This window comes from Amphiura filiformis, chromosome 8 (assembly GCF_039555335.1).
Source record: "Amphiura filiformis chromosome 8, Afil_fr2py, whole genome shotgun sequence".
Lineage (NCBI taxonomy): Eukaryota > Metazoa > Echinodermata > Ophiuroidea > Amphilepidida > Amphiuridae > Amphiura > Amphiura filiformis.
Genome location: NC_092635.1, coordinates 47528706 through 47548731, shown reverse-complemented (window position 1 = coordinate 47548731; position 20026 = coordinate 47528706). Strand labels below are relative to the sequence as shown.

At 37.8% G+C, this 20026-nt stretch overlaps 1 long non-coding RNA gene across 1 annotated transcript; it reads left to right on the top strand.

The window, feature by feature from the left end:
* Nucleotides 1-525: 525 nt before the first annotated feature.
* On the top strand, nt 526-6169 carry LOC140159125 (uncharacterized). The gene is made up of 3 exons (XR_011859849.1): nt 526-1047; nt 3394-3506; nt 4869-6169. It is a non-coding gene; the product is annotated as an uncharacterized lncRNA (long non-coding RNA).
* Nucleotides 6170-20026: the final 13857 nt, after the last annotated feature.

The window sequence follows — 20026 nt, the reverse complement described above, 5'->3', positions numbered from 1 at the left end:
GAGGGAAGGTTGTATGAATAGGTAACGAGTAGACAATGTATCGGTATTTTTTATTATGTTCGTAATTACAATGCGCGCTTTTCTGATATTAAGCCATGATCGCTGGTTTTTTAACGCGGATCGGAGGAAGCGGTTTCAGTCCGTTCCAGTAGCGCGAATCGCTTTTGGAGATCGATATTCGTAGATTCTACTTGCATAGCTATGACTTCATCTTAGATTGCGGATGATCGGGCAGCGTTAAATGAAGAGAAGAGGAGAATAAAGTTGTGGAAAAGGATAAGCATAAATCATGATATGGTATGGTAAGGCTGGCAGTCGGCCATGCGGTAAGTGCAGATTTTCCTGTATCCATACCCTGATCCGTACAACGTCGGCTCGTGTCTGGCACTCAAAGCTTGGTGCTCCCCAAAATATGTGTATTTATGTTGTTTGTTTTTCAGGTAGGCCTATGCAAAAAGGTAGATGATGGCGGGATTGAAAATGCTTTATTCGCGGTTGAGCTTGCGAATTAGCTAATAATTGATTTTGAGAGATTTTGCCCATAAAAGGTCGTCAAATCACTGCAGAAAGCGAACCGGCAACTGACAATTTTCGTATGCAACACACGCAACATTACATTGGCAATCATTGCGTGGATTGCAATGGTGACTTTCCATTTCCAGTACGGTTTACGTTTACGTCGATACTCAGTAGGATCCTTTCAGGACGTAATGCCGGCCAAGGGTGCAGAAATGTACACATTATTTTATGCCATGGATTGTGTGTAAAGTTAAAGTTGAGATAACTGCAAGAGTTCATGTACTAATCGGACATGTCAGAAGAAAAACACTACGCCGTGCATTGGCAATGTTTGCACACCAGCACTGCAATGAATAGCAATGCACAGTACAGGGAGTGGCACTGCATAATCCCCGGCCAGGACGCCGATCGATGGTTGCATTCATGCATTTGAATCATCATGGACATGGCCATCATCATGATGATCATGGCGGTATGGGCTGATCATGATTACAGTACTTCTGCAAAGTTACCTGACATGAATGTTCGGTAAGTAAGTAGCTGAGATCCCCTGACATGCCTGCCCTGAGTGACTGAGTAGCTCCGAGTCCCAGTCCCAATTATCACTCTCAGAAGTCTAATTAGAGAATAAAGGTATTGGTTTTAGCCCCTGGAGTGCATCTATCGTCTCATATAACACGGGCGACATCATCATTTTAAGTAAAACAACGAGGCGAAGCCGAGTTGTTTTACGCCAAAAATAATGATGTCGCCCGTGTATATATGAGACGATAGATGCACGACATGCTAAAAACAATACCTTTATTCTCATTCTTAAACACTTCAATTCAAATAGAAATATCATAAGTATATTACAAATTTTAATCAAATCAAATCCTACATTTTATAAGGAACTACCTATTGCTTAAAATCGATCAGTCCCGTTGTTGCTATGCGCCTCCCGATTGGTTCAAATAGCGAGCACGCGTATCGCGTTGATGCACACGCGCTGACCCGTGTGATATCGTGTCATATCACACGGGTAAGAACCAATAAGATTGCAGGAACGTTCTCAAGTGTTTAAGAATGAATAATATAAATATACCTGGTGGGATTCCGTCATTTGACTAAAACATGACAGTGGCTTAGCATGGGTACGCAACTACCATGCTACGGACGCACATGCGTTTGCAACTGTTTTATGGGTACATATGTGTATGTGTTTATGGATACGCAGTGTACGCACGCATTGTGTGCAAGTGTTATGGGTACGCACACACGTGTGTGCTTATTGGTATATGGGTATGCACACACGCAATTGTTTATGGGTACGCACATGCATTTGCAAGTGTTTATGGCCGCACTACGCACATGACGCACTGCTCAAATGAGAAGTCACTGCATGCAGCCCATAAATTGTGGCTCTTGAGCCACACACAGACAACATAGTGGTGTGTTGGAGACTGATTCTGAACTTAAGACTTACGTGAAGTATTTCTCTAGCGTAGCATGTTAGACTTGCCTTAACTTTGCTTGTGGGCAAGCACAGCGCTTGAGTAGCACTAGCAAACACTTGGCACCCGCGAAGTGGAACAAACAACTGTGTGCGTAGCCACAAACACTTGCGCAAAAACGTGTGCTTACCCATAAACAGGTACGCGACCGCGTGCATACCCATATTCACTTGCGCGCATATATCCGTAAACACTTGAGTGTAGGCTTATGTAGGCTACCCATAAACGCTTGCAAACAAATTCTATTATAGAAAAATTATCAAATTCGTATACATCGTGGAACATATACTCTTTGCGTGGCTGTGCGTAGTAAGTAGTTGTACGCAGATAGCCTCGCTAATATGGACGCGTAGAGTAGCGTTGTACGTGCGTGTAGTTAGCATGATTAGTCGCGGAGTAACAAGCGTAGTTGAATATTCCACGATGTACATGAATTTAATATTTTTATATTAGTACCGTACAATTTCAATTTCGCCACTTTTGTGGCCAATGTTTGAATCTATTCCTGAACATAATTGACTGATTTATTGCTCACGAAGCCGCAATTCAGTACAACCAATGTCAACCATCCATGAATATTATTATTTTTCATAGTATGAACCAATCAGAGCAAGCGTTAGTAAATTAATAGCCGTGCCTAAATATTGTATAATTGCACTGGCGCGCACTCCGCGTAGTACGTGCAGTGCTTTCGGATGCGTTCATTTTTCTTGCGGGTGGAGGCATTTATATTTGTTTGTATTTTCCAACATTTTAGTGACAATTTTGTTATAAAAATTATAAAAACCACAGGATTTTTTAGTCGTGTATGAAATAAATGCGTATCACTTATTGCTCGAGAAATTGTACAAAATAATGCACTTGTACTGAGATGTTGATGTGTCTTATGCACTCCGCCTTCAGGGCTCGTGCATTAGACACATGAACATCTCAGTACGTACCTGCCTTATTTTGTACAATTTCGCTCCCAACAAATGATACACGTTTATTAACCTATAATTAGTTGTATGCTGCAGCAGCATACAAATTAAAAATAGTTGATATTTTATTAAGAATGCTGATTTTTTTAAATACTACCTAGGACTAAAAGTTTGTTCGGCTTATAATTGATGAAAAAACTCATAACATCATGTCGTGCACGCAGTTGGGTACAGCACTTACCTTAGTTCCATGTTGTGTATTGTGTGACTGGTGCACCCTAATGTGAATTTACGCAAGCGTGAGTTGGGATTTCTTTAGGCCCATGCCATGGCATAGGCCTAACATAGGTGCTGACTCTGGCCTACTCAACGACTAAATTGGGCTAGGACTAAAAAGGTGTTGTTTTTTATATGATTTTTAGCTTGACATGAAGTCATGTTTCTTGTACTTTTGCCAACAGCTAGGTCAGTGTGAACTATTGCAGCAACTTTAGCCACATGCCACAGTTGTGAGGAGAATGTGACTTTACAATTTACATAGATCTACAGAGTGAACAAATAGCATAAAGACCTGGTATGTACAACTATAATTTGTAATTTTTATTTGATTTAAGGGCATGCATTTGTTAATACTGTGATTTCATCTAATAAATAAATGGAAGATGCAACAACATGTTTATTTTACAAAACAGCATTTGTACATCACCTAGTTCATTTTGCCAGATTTTACGTGATGATCAGGACGCCGCAAAATACTGCAACATACAAACAAACAGCAGTACCGTAATAGAAATGTTGTTGTGTGCTCTCCATGTGACAATACTGTTTAGCTTAAAAATATTCTTGTAGGCTTACTGTTGCAATGGGCTATTCCAGTTGAAATCCATACAACCCCAACCCCATGGAATACATGCCCTTAAAGCCATGTGTGATTTTTCCACAGTGATGACCTCAATTTCTTTTTTTTTTTTTTTTATGCCTAATAGCGTACTGAAATACCACGTGAAAGAGTAGTAAGACTAAGCCTGAAGTGCTTTAATTACAGTAAAATTTAAGTTTTTATAATAAAACCTGATATCTCTGGTTTTATTGTGATGGCTGATACATCTCATGCATACATATCATTGAATCAGTGACATATAAACTGTGTGTATCTATCGCTATTTGTCTTAAATGTCTCTTTATACAACCAAGTTGCATGAAGCTCAATGACGATCGGCGAGCCAAAACGCATTGACGATAATTAGGGACCGTTCACAACACTTGTAAGAGGGGAGCCTGATGCAAAAAAATTCCGTCACAAAAATATATTTGGGGCCCCTTGGACCTTTACAGACCTCAAAAATTTCACCCCCACCTTTTTTTGACATGAAAATTATGGGTCAACCCTATTATAGAAAAGCGTATAACTCAATTTTCCCAGGAAAATTTGTGGTCATTTTTTCAGGGCCCCCTTAGGAGGGTCACAATTTTTCAGGGGCCCCCCTTTCCCTTTTTGCATCAGGCCCCCCCTAACAAGTGTTTGTGAACGGTACCTTAAAGGCACTGGAATGAAATGGCAATTTTCTTTGTTTTACCGCATTTGTTTTTTTGCAGTTAAAAGGGGACATAATGTGATTAGTGAAAACTATGGAAACAAAGAACCTATGATTGAAATTGTGCATTATTCAGGGTGTGAGAGTTCAGATTAAAATCTGAATTAAATTATAGGAGGTTTCCAAATTTCAGAATTTTGAGGCTCTTTTATTTGTGGTCACTCACACCCCTGATTATTGCTTTAATCTTCCACACAAGGAGTGTGAATTCCGGGTGTGAATTTCAAATAGGGTTACCTGAATTGGTGACCTATGTCTTCCATAGAGGTGTATGGATTTCAACTGGAATAGCCCAATATTACAAGTATCACAGTATTGTCTTGAATTATTTCATTTTACAGAATATGAACTTGCACGTCTGGAAGAAACTGGTCTACAGCAATCAACAAATACCAGAGACGGATGGCCCGGAAAAATTGTGCCCCCCCCCCCAGCATCATCTACTTGAAAGTAGCTCCTGGCAATTGGATTTCAGTACCAGAGTGGAAGTCACCTATGACATAGTTGCCCAAGATCAAGTCAACCCACCACGCTAAGTTTGATCTACAATTGGAAATCAGTATAAAGATTATGGTTCTCTTTCCTAAACATTAAACTTTGTTTGTTTTGAATGGGAACGAGCACTGCTAAAAAAGACTTGTAACAAGTCGAGTCATTCGAGTTGAGTTGGATTCGACTTGACATTTTAGGACTCCAGACACGACTCGAGTCTGAAAATAATGACTTGAACTCAAGCTTTAGGACTTGAGTCTCGAATCCAAATGACTTGCCTCGAGACTTCAATGATTTCACTTGAGACTCTGGTGACTCGGACTTGACTCTAAGACCATTTGACCCGACTCAGGGGTGGATTCAGGAATTTTCAAAAGAGGGAGAGCCATGTCAAGTGCCGATCTGTAAAAATACATAAAGTCAGGCGCCGCTCTGCAAAAATTATAGGGGCAGTGGGCACGCACCGGGTGCCCCCCCCTCTAAATCCGCCCCTGACCCAAGTTGTATTCAGTGGCTCTAATTCAGCTCCATTTCATAATGTAACATTATTTCCACATCTATAAATGCATGGTTTTAATGGTTTAATTCTGATGAGCTATGTACACTTATTAGGGCACAGCACTGGTAGTGCTGTGATGCATGTATATACATGTGACACGATCTGGTCCATGGGGGCAAAAGGCGGCAAAAATGAAATTGAGATAAAGGCAAACATACATGTATGGAGTAAAAGACAATAAAACACAAAAGAAAATGTACATCACAATACCTCATAACTTTAGAACCAAGTATGCTAGACCTTTGTGTTTTTGGTATATGATAGCATAATGTTACTACAAGGTAATAATTATAGTAACTCAATTTTCAAAAATGCCTCCTTTGGCCCTCATGGAGATAGATTAAGTTAAAATTGTGTTCTGTTTTCAAATTAAAAGAAAAAAATGTAACGTTAATTGAATTTTAAAAAAAATTGAAAAAGTGACGGTTATGAATGAGGTTAGTTAGACTTTGCATCAGTTATTTTTCAGGTATTGTGAAATATCTAAACAATCTTAAATTTACACACCCAGTTTTTTGAATTTACACACCCAAACTTCAAATCCTGCCTAAGACCCTGTTTCACAATACCCTCAATACAACTGATGCACAGTCATTAACCTCTAATCAATGCTTTTCTTTCGCATTTAAGGGGGTACTACACCCCTGTGGTAAATTTGTGACTATTTTTGTGAAAAATGCAAAAATAGACACAAATTTATTGAGGGGTGTAGTACCCCCTTAAGAACAAATATTTTAAAAATATTGTTTAAAAATTAACATTCCATACTTAAAACTTTAAAAAAATTGACAAAGATGATAGAAATTACTGATACATTGGGCATATACAAATGGGGAAGATTTTTCTTATTTTTAAATTCAACTACTAGCCCCTCCCCGGTTATAAGCCCACCCCATTTTTGCCCGGGGGGCCACTTCAGTATGATAGTGTACACATGTGTGACCAAATCTTCTTTAAACACCCTCTAAACGAGTTTTACCATACCAAGAAATTTAAGCCTAAATTAGGTAAGTTAATATAAAATATACCCCTAATGCAGCCTATTATGGGATTTTCCAGTGGAAACACTGGAACCAGACTTTTGTGATGTCAAAATTTCCGCAATTTTATTAATTTTCAACCCTTTTTCAGGTGTTACGTGCTTTTCCAGACTTTTTCATAAATGCGTAGTCCCATGCCTGCTAATGGGTTATTTGGCTAGTACCAAAAATTTGTAAAGGTACCCTAAACAAGTTGTTCAGTTTCAGAAAACTACCCTTATTCTTGAAAATCAGTGTTTTTTAGACCCTAAATGCGTCATTCACAGTAACTTGCCTTGGCTAAAAAACACCCCTTTTCCTTGTTTTTTTGGTCACGCATGCGTACAGACCATTTATTTGAGTGCCCCCCCCCCCCTGCATTTTTTGAATTTTTTAAAGTGAAATTGACCATCTAGGGGGTGGGCTTATAACCGAGTGGTTACGATATTATTACTTTCTTCTTTTTCTATTTAATTTAGTCCCCTCTGAATACATTGCCTTTCATGTGCACAACCTAATGTAGGCCTGGTTGCATAGATCTATCTGTGAGTTTATACATATCAATATTAATTATTATTATTATCATGACTGTAGTAGCCTAGTATAAGGCTTATGGTTTCACATCATTTTTGTACGTGTCAAGCTATTTAGTAAAGAGAGACCACTTTGGGCCGGTTTCTCGAAACATGGCACATGGTCAGGCTTCCTAAGCCACCAGGCTTCCTAAGCCACCAGGCTTAGCCTAATTTAATAGTCCTATACCAGTGCTTACAATTTCACATTGTACATCACCAGTGATCACCTAGAAAAATAAATCAATAAAATGGATCCACATTATTAGGGCTAGCCTGCTGGCTAGGAAGCCTGACCACTAGCTTCGAGAAACTGGTCCTTTTGTGGCTACATAGGCTCCCGTGCAACAGTTTATGACAAAGGTGCCAGCCGGGTTAGAATTAATCGTTAGAGTCTCCTCTAACTGTTTAACCTGTGAAAAGTGAACTGAGATATTTTGGCTCAAAAATGTGTTTTGTGACTTTTTTTCCAATTTTTCCCAAAAAATGTCAAATATTAATTGAAATTAGCCATAATTAAAGAAAGTTGAATGCAACCTTAATTTTTGCCCTGAAAAATAGAGGTAATGTGAATATCGAATATTATATCTGTGAACAAACAGATTCCACCATACCATATTATTGAGGCAAAATTTGGGTTGAAACATGCTTACTTCATGATTTTTATCATTTTTACAAAAAATTCCCATTAAAACGCTTTTTTGGGGGGGGGGGAGAAAAATGTATTTGTTTGACAAGAAATGTATATCAAGAAGTGTATGTATTGAGGTGGATATTTGAATTGAAAAAGTTCAGTGACATTTTTGTGACCCTCAGTTTTTGACCCATGACCTCCAAAAACCAGAGGCCATTTCAGCATACATATTTATTTGGATTTTTTTAAACACTTTTACATAGGCTTATAATAGCGGAGATGCCACAATAACAGGTCCTATGATTTAAGATTTAGAGAGGCCAATGATTTTGAGGTTTTTGTGCTTCTAAATGGTGTTAAAATTTATCTACACATTCCGATCATATCATTTCATTTTACCCGGTTGTTATTTCTGAAAAGTGACATGTGTGTTGAAATGCAGTTTTTGTGAGTACAATTTTTACCAAAAATGTGAATATTAAAATAGCTATAACTTTGAAACTACATTAAGTATGAACTTCATAATTCATATTTGCTGTGGAGAATTATACATGTCATATGTACAGGGTTGTAGCTAGGATAGTTTTTGTTGTGGGCAACATTTAATGAAAATCTTGCATATTTGGCAATTTTTTGCCAAAATGGGCCAAATTCTTGACTAATCCAATAAAATTGTGCAATTTGGGCCTCTGAGTCTGAGTGGTGGGCTCCAGTGCTAAAGTTGCAGCTGACTGGTGGGCTCCAAAACTGAGTGGTGGGCACTGCCACAGTGCCACCCACTACCGCCCACTGTAGCTACATCCCTACATATATTCAATATTTGTTAACGAAAAAATTGCATCTCTATATCTTGATGAAATAGTTGGAGGATATACATTATTTTGGTGATTTTGTACAATTTTGACCGAAAAAAGTTAACAATGGTAAATAATGGAAAAAACAAAATTAAAGATATTTGGAATAAAGATTATACCTGTATTGATATGAATGTGTACATCAAAAAACAAAAAAGTCAATCATTGCAACTTTCTAAAACCAAATGTTTTTGACCTATGACCTCTTGAAAATCAAAGGTCAGCATAAAATGCTTGTTTTGGGCTGTAAATTGTCGATGCAATTTTTGGGTACAAATTTGAAATTTTGGTTTAAATGAGCATTTGTTTTGTTGCTATAGGCCTACAATTTATACAAAAGCTTTAACTACAATTGATGTTCTTGATGTTAAATGGTACCACAATTTCAGGATATTTGCAGAAGTCACAGGTTGTTCAGCTACCATAGCAACTATGTTTCCCACCATTTTTCTGTTGTTTTTGATGGCAAAACTGCCAAAAACTATTTTATGTTGACATTTGATTTTCAAGAGGTCATAGGTCAAAAACTTTGGTTTCAGGAAGTTGCCATGATTGACTTTTTGATGTACACATTCATACCAGTGTATTGGTATACTTTTTATTTCAAATATCTTTTAAAAAAATTAAATTTCATTTTTTACCATGTAGTCTGTAGATAAAATTAACTTTCTTTGTTCAAAATTGAGCAAAATCATCAAAATAATGCATTTCTCCCAAAATATTGCATCAAGATATCATATAAAGATGCATTTTTTTGTTAACAAATATTGAAAATAACAAATTCACAAACTGCATTTTTCTACCCAAATATCTCAGCTCATTTGAAAATGCCAGCTGGGTTAAACAGAAAGATGAGTCTCTAAGGCAACGAAAAAAGAAAACCCTGTTCTACTGGCCCACTGACCCAGATTTTGAACAAATTTGGGAAAACTTTTTCCATTTTTGGAAAGTTTGTTTTTGTATTTTCTCAAATTGCAAATTATTTAAACTTGAGAGTTTGGTGCTTTTTGGGTCATTTAACAAAATAAAAAAAGCTGACCGACCCTACTTGAAAGGTCTGTCCGCCTGTAGAACAGGGTTTCTTTTTTTCGTCGCCTAATGGTTAATTCTAACCTAGCTGGCACCTTTGTCTAATAATAATGCACAAAAATCTTAACTAGAGCAGATAGACCGAAGTGGCCTCTCTACTAATTATCATGGTTGTTTTGTACAATTAGTTGTTGTTTGTATTGTTGTTAGGTTGAGTTTTGAAGTGTCAACTGTGCGGTGGGTCATAGTTTTTTTGGACCTGAATTTGGCTCGGACTCAAATATAAATGGACTGGGCTCGGCTCAGTCTTGAATGAAGTGGACTCAGGTACAAAAAATGGTCTGATAATTATGTACCAATAATTAAAATTAAACCTGTAAGTCGATGTGGTTGTGAAATGTTTTCAATTATGAAAATATAAATGTTTGTAATTTACAATAAATGTGCATTTGAATGTAAATTTTATTTTTGTTGAAAAGTCCAAGTTTGGAAAATGTGCATTCAGGACAAAGTCTATCACTAAATATGTTATGATTCTTCTCAACTTTCAGACCAAACTTGAGACTTGTCTCAACCTCAAGATGACTCGAAACTCAGGTTTAGTGACTCAACTACAAGTCTGTTGCAAAACAAACAGCAAAAACAGCTATTTACAAAATGTTGGAGGGCAAATCCTAGTGTATTTAATTAAAAAAAATTAACTTCATATTAAGACTTGCTCTTACTTAATGGTGGTGTAAGGTGTTCCTCAAGGCAATGTCATTGGTCCTGTTCATTCCATTTTACGGCAAGATTAGTGATCAATGATGATGCTTTTGGATGTTCCAAACTCTACAGAAGTTTGGAAGTAATGTTGATGATTTGACCATTGGTGAGAACAGGGCCCACACTACAGGCTCTATCAAAACGATTGGTACCCGTCAATTTGGATGTTTATTGAAAAGCCTGCCTTTTCCAAATGCAACATTGGAAACTCTTGAAATCTCCAGAATGTATAGTTCATGACTTTTTATGGCAGTTAATCTACAAATTATTTGGATCTGTTTTTTATCCGACATTTCAATTTTTTAATTCAATTTTCGGTCTGTTAAGAATAATTAATTCGAATCTGGTTTTATCATTATTAAATTTTTTCTAGTGTACAATATTAAATAAAATATGTTATACTTAATATTGTCATAATATTGATATTTGTAAAAATGATGAAAAGCTACAATGTGAACAATAAATAATATTAATAAAACAAAGCACGTGTTACAGATCTTTAATAGTAATTGTCTCTCATGGCTAGTAGAACTCAATACATGTACTAGTCTCCAAAATTAGACATGTTGATGTTAGAGGTTAATCACTAGATATGGTTTTGTTGTAGGACTTTCAAATCAATGCACGAGCCGCTTTAATGTTTTGTAGAACAATGCGGGGGACAATCACTGTTATGCGGGCACCTCACTGAAAAATGGGTGATGGTGATGTGTGGCCGACATTTTTCAATTAATGTTCACCCAATGACCGACCCTCTTTTTGTTTGCTGTTATCCAAATATTTTTGAACTAATGTTAGATAAGCTCTCACCAAATTATCCTTTTGAGTCAACCAGAGTTGTGCAATTTTCCCTCACTGAATTTTCCCCAAATTTTACTCAATTTATTGAGGCTCCTGTTTAACCCAAAACTTGCTAGGTTTCGCTGAATGAATCCATTGGGGGGCTTTCCTACACTCTGCTGTTTCAAGCAGAACATTATATAATATACCAAACTTATTCTCGGCAAAACTTATCCCCATTCCAGTTTTCTTCTACCCGAGCTCTATACATCGCTCCAATTTGAATTAGAAATAACATACAAATGGTTAGGGCTATGCTATTATGAGCCCTGGGGAGGATAAAATGGAGGGGGGATTTGTTTGGCAAAAAAGGGGGGGGGGCCAAAATTTATTTGCAGGTTGAAATGAGGGGAAAAACTTTTGGCACACATTTATGGGGCACGACACCTATCAAACAGTACGGAAACGTTCAAATTTGAAATAGGCCTATGTTTTGCTCGGCCCCCATATTTTGAGATTTAGATTATCAGTTTTTCATCCACACCGGGAGAGCCTCGGAGGGGACATGAGTGGTAGGCTTAGATTATTTTTTATAAATTGTTCAAATACAATGCAATGGCCCTGAGCAAATCGCACCATTTTGGGCGGAATTTGCCCAATTTTAGAAAAAATTCCCAAAATGTGTCAGTGACCAGAGGCAATGACCCGCACGGGTTAAAACAAATTACGGCCCCATGAAACTCGGGTTTGAAAATTGTTATGACACCCCTTCCGCGCACAAATGATTCCACAAAGTTCAGGTGTTTAATTCCCGTTTAATTATTAGGCCCCTATAGGCCTATTAGACCTAGATTCCACAAAGTTCTGGTGTTTAATTATATTCCTAGGCTTATATAATTAAACACCTGAACTATAATAGGCCTACTGGTCTGTTTTGTTCCCTTAGGCCTAAGCCTAAAGTCCATTTGGAAAGCGCGCGAAAGTTTTGTAGGCCTATTGATTGTAAATCAACTAGTTTTTCAAACAATATTTAGGCCTAGGCCAATTATAGGCCTAGTCCCAATCCCAAATAGGCTATAGGCCTATCATCATGAATGTTATGACCTAGTAGCGCTTCTTCCCACCCCCATATTTTTATGACCCCCTGTATAGGCCTAGGCCTATTCATGGCCCATCATACCCCCCTCCTCCATCCAGTTAATACTTCTACAGGGAGTAGGCCTAGGCCTACTGATTTGGAGGTATCGCATAGAATCCAAGATTATGAGCATGGAGTTGTTAATGATGTGTTTTTATTTACTTTGAAAAGTGTATTTGCATTTCTGTATTTTAATTTTGTATAGGGCCTACCGCCTAAATAGTTGTAGGCGTACTATACAGGCCTATTCTATATAAATTGCATGTTGATAATTGTTGTGTAAATGTATCGCAGGGCCCCCGTTAGACCAGCTATTTGGTTGAATTGTGCTACCCTGGATTATGAATAAAATAAATAATAAATAAATAAGATAGAATTCAAGAACTCCCCTAAAAAGTAATGTAATATGATTTATAATAGGCCTAATTATGATCTAGGGGCCCTACTACATGACTATCACAGCCGAAACTGATGAAGGATCCGCAATAACCTCCAACCCGATCCAGTCCCCTAATGTTTGTGATTTATTCCGTATTCATTACGTGATAAAGATTTTAGGGAGTAGGTCGAGATTGAGGTTCCTGCGAACGTCGTCTGCTGCCTGGGTAATCGATATCGACACAATTTATAGTCTCAGTAACAGACTCAACGGATCGCTTACATAGCAACATTGACCGGACCTGTGAGTGAACTTTGACGCCATGAGGTTATTACAAAAGCTAAATTTTCTAGAAAACGGCCCATAGATACTGGAATATATATGGCTAAAATTTAGATTGTATTTTTTTCTTCCTATGGTATTAATTTGGAGTCATTTCAGAATGTAATGAAATGGGGAAGATCAAATGAATGTCTATGTTTCTCTTTGTTTTTATATTTCTAACGATGGTGCTCAAAAAATCCCTACACCACGTTAATTTGCGTATTTGGGCAATCATACCTGAATCCGCGATAGTAGTATTCAGTTAGTCAACAGGCCATAATCCTCCTTCCCCCCTGAACATCTTTGACCAACTCATTACGCCCTCAACGGCCTGTTGTCTATAAAAGAAAGTCAGATGTCAGGTGGTGGCTGACATGATCGAGTCGGCAACTTGTAAAAGCGCCCGGCCGTATGGCATTTTCAATATACTTGGTTAGTTTTGTGGGGTTCATTATCGAACCCCAACCATGCCAACGGTTTTAGCTTGTATTTATATTATTTATTAACATAGGCCTATTTGTTTGTGATATTTCAAGCGTTTTAAAATTTCAAAATAATCCCATTTAATAACACGGTTGACGATGAAAATTTACTGAATTTAGGGAATGCAATGGGTTGCAATCTGAAGAAACCACTAGAGTAGGCCTAGTGGTGAAACGTCACTAAAAATGTGAATAGATCAACATCATTTTGGGAATAACCAGATGTAAAAGTTTACACTTATTATTCGTATTATTTTGGGCATAACAGATTTCGACGGACCTGACTTGTGAGGGGGATATTATCCTCAAACTAAAAGCCATTTGGTGCATCATTTTGCATTAGGCCCCTATTATTAACTTATTCTTCCGACCATCATGATTAAGCATAGCCTATAGCCATATAACCATGTCATGATAATGCATAATATGTATTTTAGAACGGATTTCCAGTGGATGCGACTTCCGTGTCACAAATTTCAAGCATGAACATAATGATGCGCAATGACTCAGAACGTATACTATTCCTCGTTTCTTCTTGTTTTCTTCCTTGTTTTCTTTCCACTTTTCCCCCTTTCGTTTGCCTGTGGCAAAACAAAATTTTCAACCCAGTTTTGCTAATATTTTGTCCTGATTTTTGTTACATTTTCGTCCCGGTATTGGCAGTTATTTTATATATGTTTTCAGTTGTCGGGATATTTCTTTCAAATTTTGGGAAATCAGACCGAAAAAGTAGACCTTTACCTTTTCCCTCCCTTTTCCGCCCTTCAATTTTTTAGGGGCACTATGCTGCCCCGCTGGCTATGCCCAGGCCCGTACGCAGAGTGGGGCCGTGCGGCGGGGCAAAAGTCCCAAAAAAAATCCTAACTTGCGACCGTAGCGAACAAAAAAATATGTTTTTATGCTTTTTAGTCAAAAAGGTCCAAAGTTTGTGAAGAAGGTCCACTTTTTACAAAATCGCCCCCTGCACACAAAGAACCACTTTTTCAAAATTAGCACCCCCCCCAAAAAAAACGGGTCTGGCTATGCCACTGCTCTGTCACTCCCTTTCCTCTCCCTCCCTCTCCCTTCTCTCTTTCTCTCTCTGTCTCCCTCATTTTTTTTTAAGACCCGGGGCTGCAGGCCCCAAAGCCCCACTCCCTGGGCAGTGGGCACGCGTCTGGTTTACCGTAATTTGTTGATCTATTTTGAGCCACCTAATCATAACACAACCCTACCCATATCAACATGATCAATAAAATACAAGTGTCCATATTTCTCCGAATTCATCCCATGCACATGTGCAAGAGTCAGGCCACGAGGTTAGGCCTGAACGTTTCTGTAGGGGCCTACCATTTTTCAAGTCATTTTTGTTTACAATTATTTTTGAAAAGGTGCCGCCACAATGCGTGCCAAAAGTCGCTCCCCTCCCCGCCCCCTCGTTGACTGGCCAAAAATTAATTGTTCCCTCCTTTTTTTGCCTTGCCAAAATATTCACTGCCCCCATGACTTGGGATTTTTTGTTACTTCAAAACGTTGGATTTGGGCCATAAATGGCTCGATTTTGCCAATCTAAGTGTTTTCTGGGACCATTTGTCAGAATTTGCACAGATAGATATGATGTTTGCACAGGCAGATATTTGCTAAACATAGGAAAGCATATTCCGATACAGTCACCTTCGTTCCGATGTGCTGCATCTAGTGCCGAGCTGTAAAAAAAGCACGACGTATGTGATATCACAGAACCCCGTATGTGAAATCACTGACCCGTCTTTGATATCAGGGACGTCTTTGAATTAGCAGTGCCCCCGAACTGAAATAGAGAGTCAGGAAATTTAAGACTTAAAGTAAGCACAGTATACACAAGTAACTGATTTTTTCGGGTTTTTTTTTCTCATTGGGCTTGTTTGCCAATGGTTGGATCAACGTTGGCTAATGGTTGGATCACCGTTGGTCAAATAACGTTGGCGCAACATCAAAGATTTGATGTTGGCCCAACGTCGCAAATTACATTTGTATTGCGGTTGGGTCGAAGTTGGATCGACGTTGGCCCAACGTTGTGGTGGTTGGCTGCCCGGCCAAAATCACGTTGGGCCAACGTCGAAAAGCAACGTTGGCCCAACGTAGTAAGGTCAGTTCGCCCACGTTGGACCAACGTTAGGCCAGCGTAGTGTTGCTATCTGGGTTAATATCCCGAATTTATAATATGCCTACCAGTTCCATCGTATAACCGATTTGCTATAGAATATTTGTTATACCATGTTTACTAAGTTCGTATTTATCGTATAATAAAATGTGGCCTACATTCACGAAATCGAGTTTATTTAGAATTTCAGAATTGCTACCGTGAATCCAATCACACACACACATGTTAAGCACTTATGACAGACGCCAAAAGTATCAAAATGATTTTTGGGGGGAAATTAATTAATTATGCACAGCTTTGAAAACATTAATGTGCATCAATTTCATGTTATCAATGAAATGAAACTTATTTTTCCCCCTTCCAGTTGACAATGATATGCAAAATTTGTGTTCAGGTTTGATAAGGTTGAAATTAAAGAACAGTCAATGCCTTGGTTTTCAGTATTAGGGCGAATTTTTGCTCAGTTTTCTGAGAAAATAGAAATCTTACGAAACGGGATTTATATGTGTGTCGCTAAACTGATGGCGGGCATTAGCGGCGCTTGTACACGATAAAACATTTCAGGGTGTGCACTGTTTGTTATGTTATATTTAGGCCTTTACAATTAAAAATCTCGATTTTGAAAAATGTTACTTTAATGTACATGTAACGTCACAAAACAGCGCCCTATCATTCACATTTAAAAATGTATAGAAACTAGTTTACGCTTCTCATTTCATAAAATTTTTAACAATAGGATTTTCACACACCCAAAGTTTTGGTGTCCTTGAGCATTGTAAAGTGGCAATGTTCAATCCCGCCAAAACATTAAAGTAATCTTTTCCCACAACTAAATATCATAGTCAGGAAATTAATGATGCATCTGGTAGCTTAGATCATAACTTTCATTATACTTAGTTGCAATTATCCCAGAAAATTCTTGATTTGTTTTTACAGAGTCTTGAATTGTCGATGTTTTTGATCAAAAAACATCACTCGGTGTATTTTGAAACTCGAGGCATTAACTCTTCTCAAATTAGCCCCAAAACATAATTTATTATATATAACAACAATGGGAATAATTGGACGTTGTTTGCGGAGCCTAAATTTGGTTTGATTTTATTTCACAATAATTCTAAGGTGAGAATTTTAACCTGACATTTCCTTTTTGGATTTCCAATTTAAATTCATTGATACGTGATTTTTTGAATAAATAAAGAGTACACTTACCTTTCTGCAACTCTTCCCGGTATTATTAAGCATCTGCTGATAACCGACATTTTAGCTGAAAACAGTCCCTTCCTATCATTTTTGAACAAAATATGGTTCAAAAGTGCGTACACTACGCGTATAAACTGGCACAGCGAGGTAATGAAGTGAGCTATTTACGGTGGGGTATCTATTGTAAGCTATTAGGGTAGGCCTATAGTATATCTTCCCGCAAGTGACAAGATGTGTCAAGCAGGGCGGTATATTCAAACGCTATTGTCTGGATCATTGAGTATCGATTGCGCACGTATACATGCAACACGGATGTGTGGTCCTCCCAGGTTTTGACATGAATTACAAATGACGTCGTGAATGACCCAGCGTTTTCATTTTATTATTACTAAATTAATCGTCGTTTATCACGATTGCTAAGAGTCGTACCAGTTCAATTCATCAAAATTAATTTGTATTAAATGAAAAACAAACAGACAAGTAGAGTCATATGTCTTTCTATGACCGTATTCCTACCAAAATCTGATTTTCAATACACTAGCAACGTGTTGATATATATATCTTTGAAAATCGCCGAATGTTAACCACAGTCACCGTGGCACAGTAGGCACCTTTAGCATTCATAGTGCAATTGGCAGTGGTTCGAACCCCGGTGAAAATTTTAGTATTTCTTATTCTTTTTACTAATGCGCTGTGCCGTTTTTCAAACACGCCCCTGAATGAAACTGATGGGCAAGTACCCTTAATATAATGTTACGAAAGATTTGAAACTAGCCAATTGTATTGGTTTTGTTTACAATCATTTTCAACACAAAAATTGTGTTAATAATGTTTTAAACTTAAATTGTCAACAGAAAGAGTCAGCTGATCATCAAGTTTTATGTCTTCTTTTAACAAGAGTGGAAACAAAGGAACCCAAAGAATGTGCAAAGTTATTGACTTCGGCTAGCATCTTAAAATTAAACTCTGAGTCAAAAATAAGCTTTGTTTCATTAATTAAAAAGAAAGTTGTTGCATCTTGTTGGTAAAGTGATGTTTGCTACTGGTTTTATTATCACCTGTGTTATTTGTGTTACGATTCGTAATCCCACGAAGAGTAAGTTTAGTTCGTTATTAAATGTGGTAGGCCTCAGTACACCCATCCCCTCCCCCCCCAACAAACACATTGACTCATTTAAGGCGCGGGTCCCAAGAAAGAGAAGAGAAGATAAAGGTGAAGAAAGGAGAAAAAGAGAAAAGAAAATGGAGGAAAGGAGGAGAGTATAAATTGCACGTATAATTGCTGAGTAGGCCAATGTCTAAATAACCGCACACTTGGGACGATCGGAAGTAGGTCCTATAATAATAATATATAGGCTTGCGATTATTTTAGGCATTGCTTGAAGGCGGGTCCTTGTCCTAAAAGCATGTGAAAATTACTACGGGCCCGCCGATATGCAGGGCCCCTCACATTTTGCCACCAAAGTCTGTAATAAGACGGACTCCATACCGACTTCATCGATCAATGCATGCTTTAGTAATTGCGAATCTCAAGTTTTGCAAATTGAGTTCGGGCCCTTTTTTCTGTTTAAAGCAATTGATTCAAATAGTGTAAAAACGATGCACCGAATGGCTTCAATTGGACCTTCAATTTGCCAATTTTTCAAACTTCTCAGGGGATGTTCCCCCTCAGACACCTGCTGCGTAGTGGATAAACATATGATCATTTTCGCTCTTCTTCCAACATTTGCAAATTTAAGCCCTATGTTAGCACAATTTGCGGTATAGGCTTACAGGGAAAACTTGTCCATTTAACAAATTTTCAAACTAAAATTTTAGTGCCAAAATGGTCCACAAAATCACTTCAATTAGGTCTTCATTTTGCACAAGTTTCTTACTTCTGAGTGGGCCACATCCACCCTCAGACACCCCCTGCATCGCGCAAGCGCGACGCGATGGCCGTTTCGCGGCCATTTTTTTTCATTTTTTTCCCTAAAAATTGCCCCACCCCCTCTGGCTGCTCTAGATCGACAACCGATACAAAAAGCTGGTATCGCCCATCCCTACAGAGGTTGGCATAAAATAATCAACACCGTGACTTCTACTTTCACCACGGTGATTTCACACGCGTTTGAATAGAAATTGTCTTGCGTACTTTCCTAATGTTTTTAGAGCACATTTTTTCAATATTTTGAAAAGTTGACATCGAATTTTCTATTCCATATTGGCAATAATGTATGTTGCCATGACAGTTTTTCCAAAGTTGTAGTTTTGTGTTTTTGATCCCTAAGATTGGGTAGTTTTATTACAAATTCGGAATTCTGTGAATGCCAGCATAGTCAGGAAGCTTCGCCAGGGCGCAGAATTCGGTGGAAGTTTGACGGTAATTTCGACACTAAAAAGCATTTTATCCTTGATTTTATTGATATGAACTTTGTTCATTTGCAAGCATAATGACCTGGGTACCAATTGTATATGTTTATTAAATTTTAAAGAAATTTTTGCCCATGTTTAACCTACGCAAATCGTTAAGTGTATATTGACAAAACACTGTATGTCAGTCATAAATATATAGAGGCACGGCGTATATAGGACTGCGAGCGAGTCTAATAATGTAATGTATGTGGTTATCGATTGTGTCAGGAACGGCAGAAAACGGTTGTGAAGAAGACTACGTGGATCGCTAAAAAAATTTGCGTCCTTAACAACCAGTCAACTTTAAGACAAATAGGTGAAAAAGGACACTTTCACGATGTTTTTTCATATTTTTTTTATTTCACATGATCCGTGCATATATCGCCTAGCTATAAATGAAAAAATATTTTTTTAGACCAATCAAACCAATATATGGGTGTAGTATGCCCTTAATACTACCAAATGTGTGAAACAGTACACATATAACATGCAGCAAAATGTTGACTTTTCCAGTCATTCTCAATCAGTAGATACATGTAAACCTATTAAGGGCATGGATTTTGAACTTTATTATTATTATTATTATTATTATTATTATTATTATTATTATAAATAGCGAGTTAGGGCATTCAAAAATGCCTTAACTCGCGATTTGTAAGTTGACTAGCAGTTAAGGCATACGCCCTAACTTTCACTTCCGTGTATCTCACGTAATCTCTATTATTTTTCATTCAATGTTACTTCTGCCAACTAATG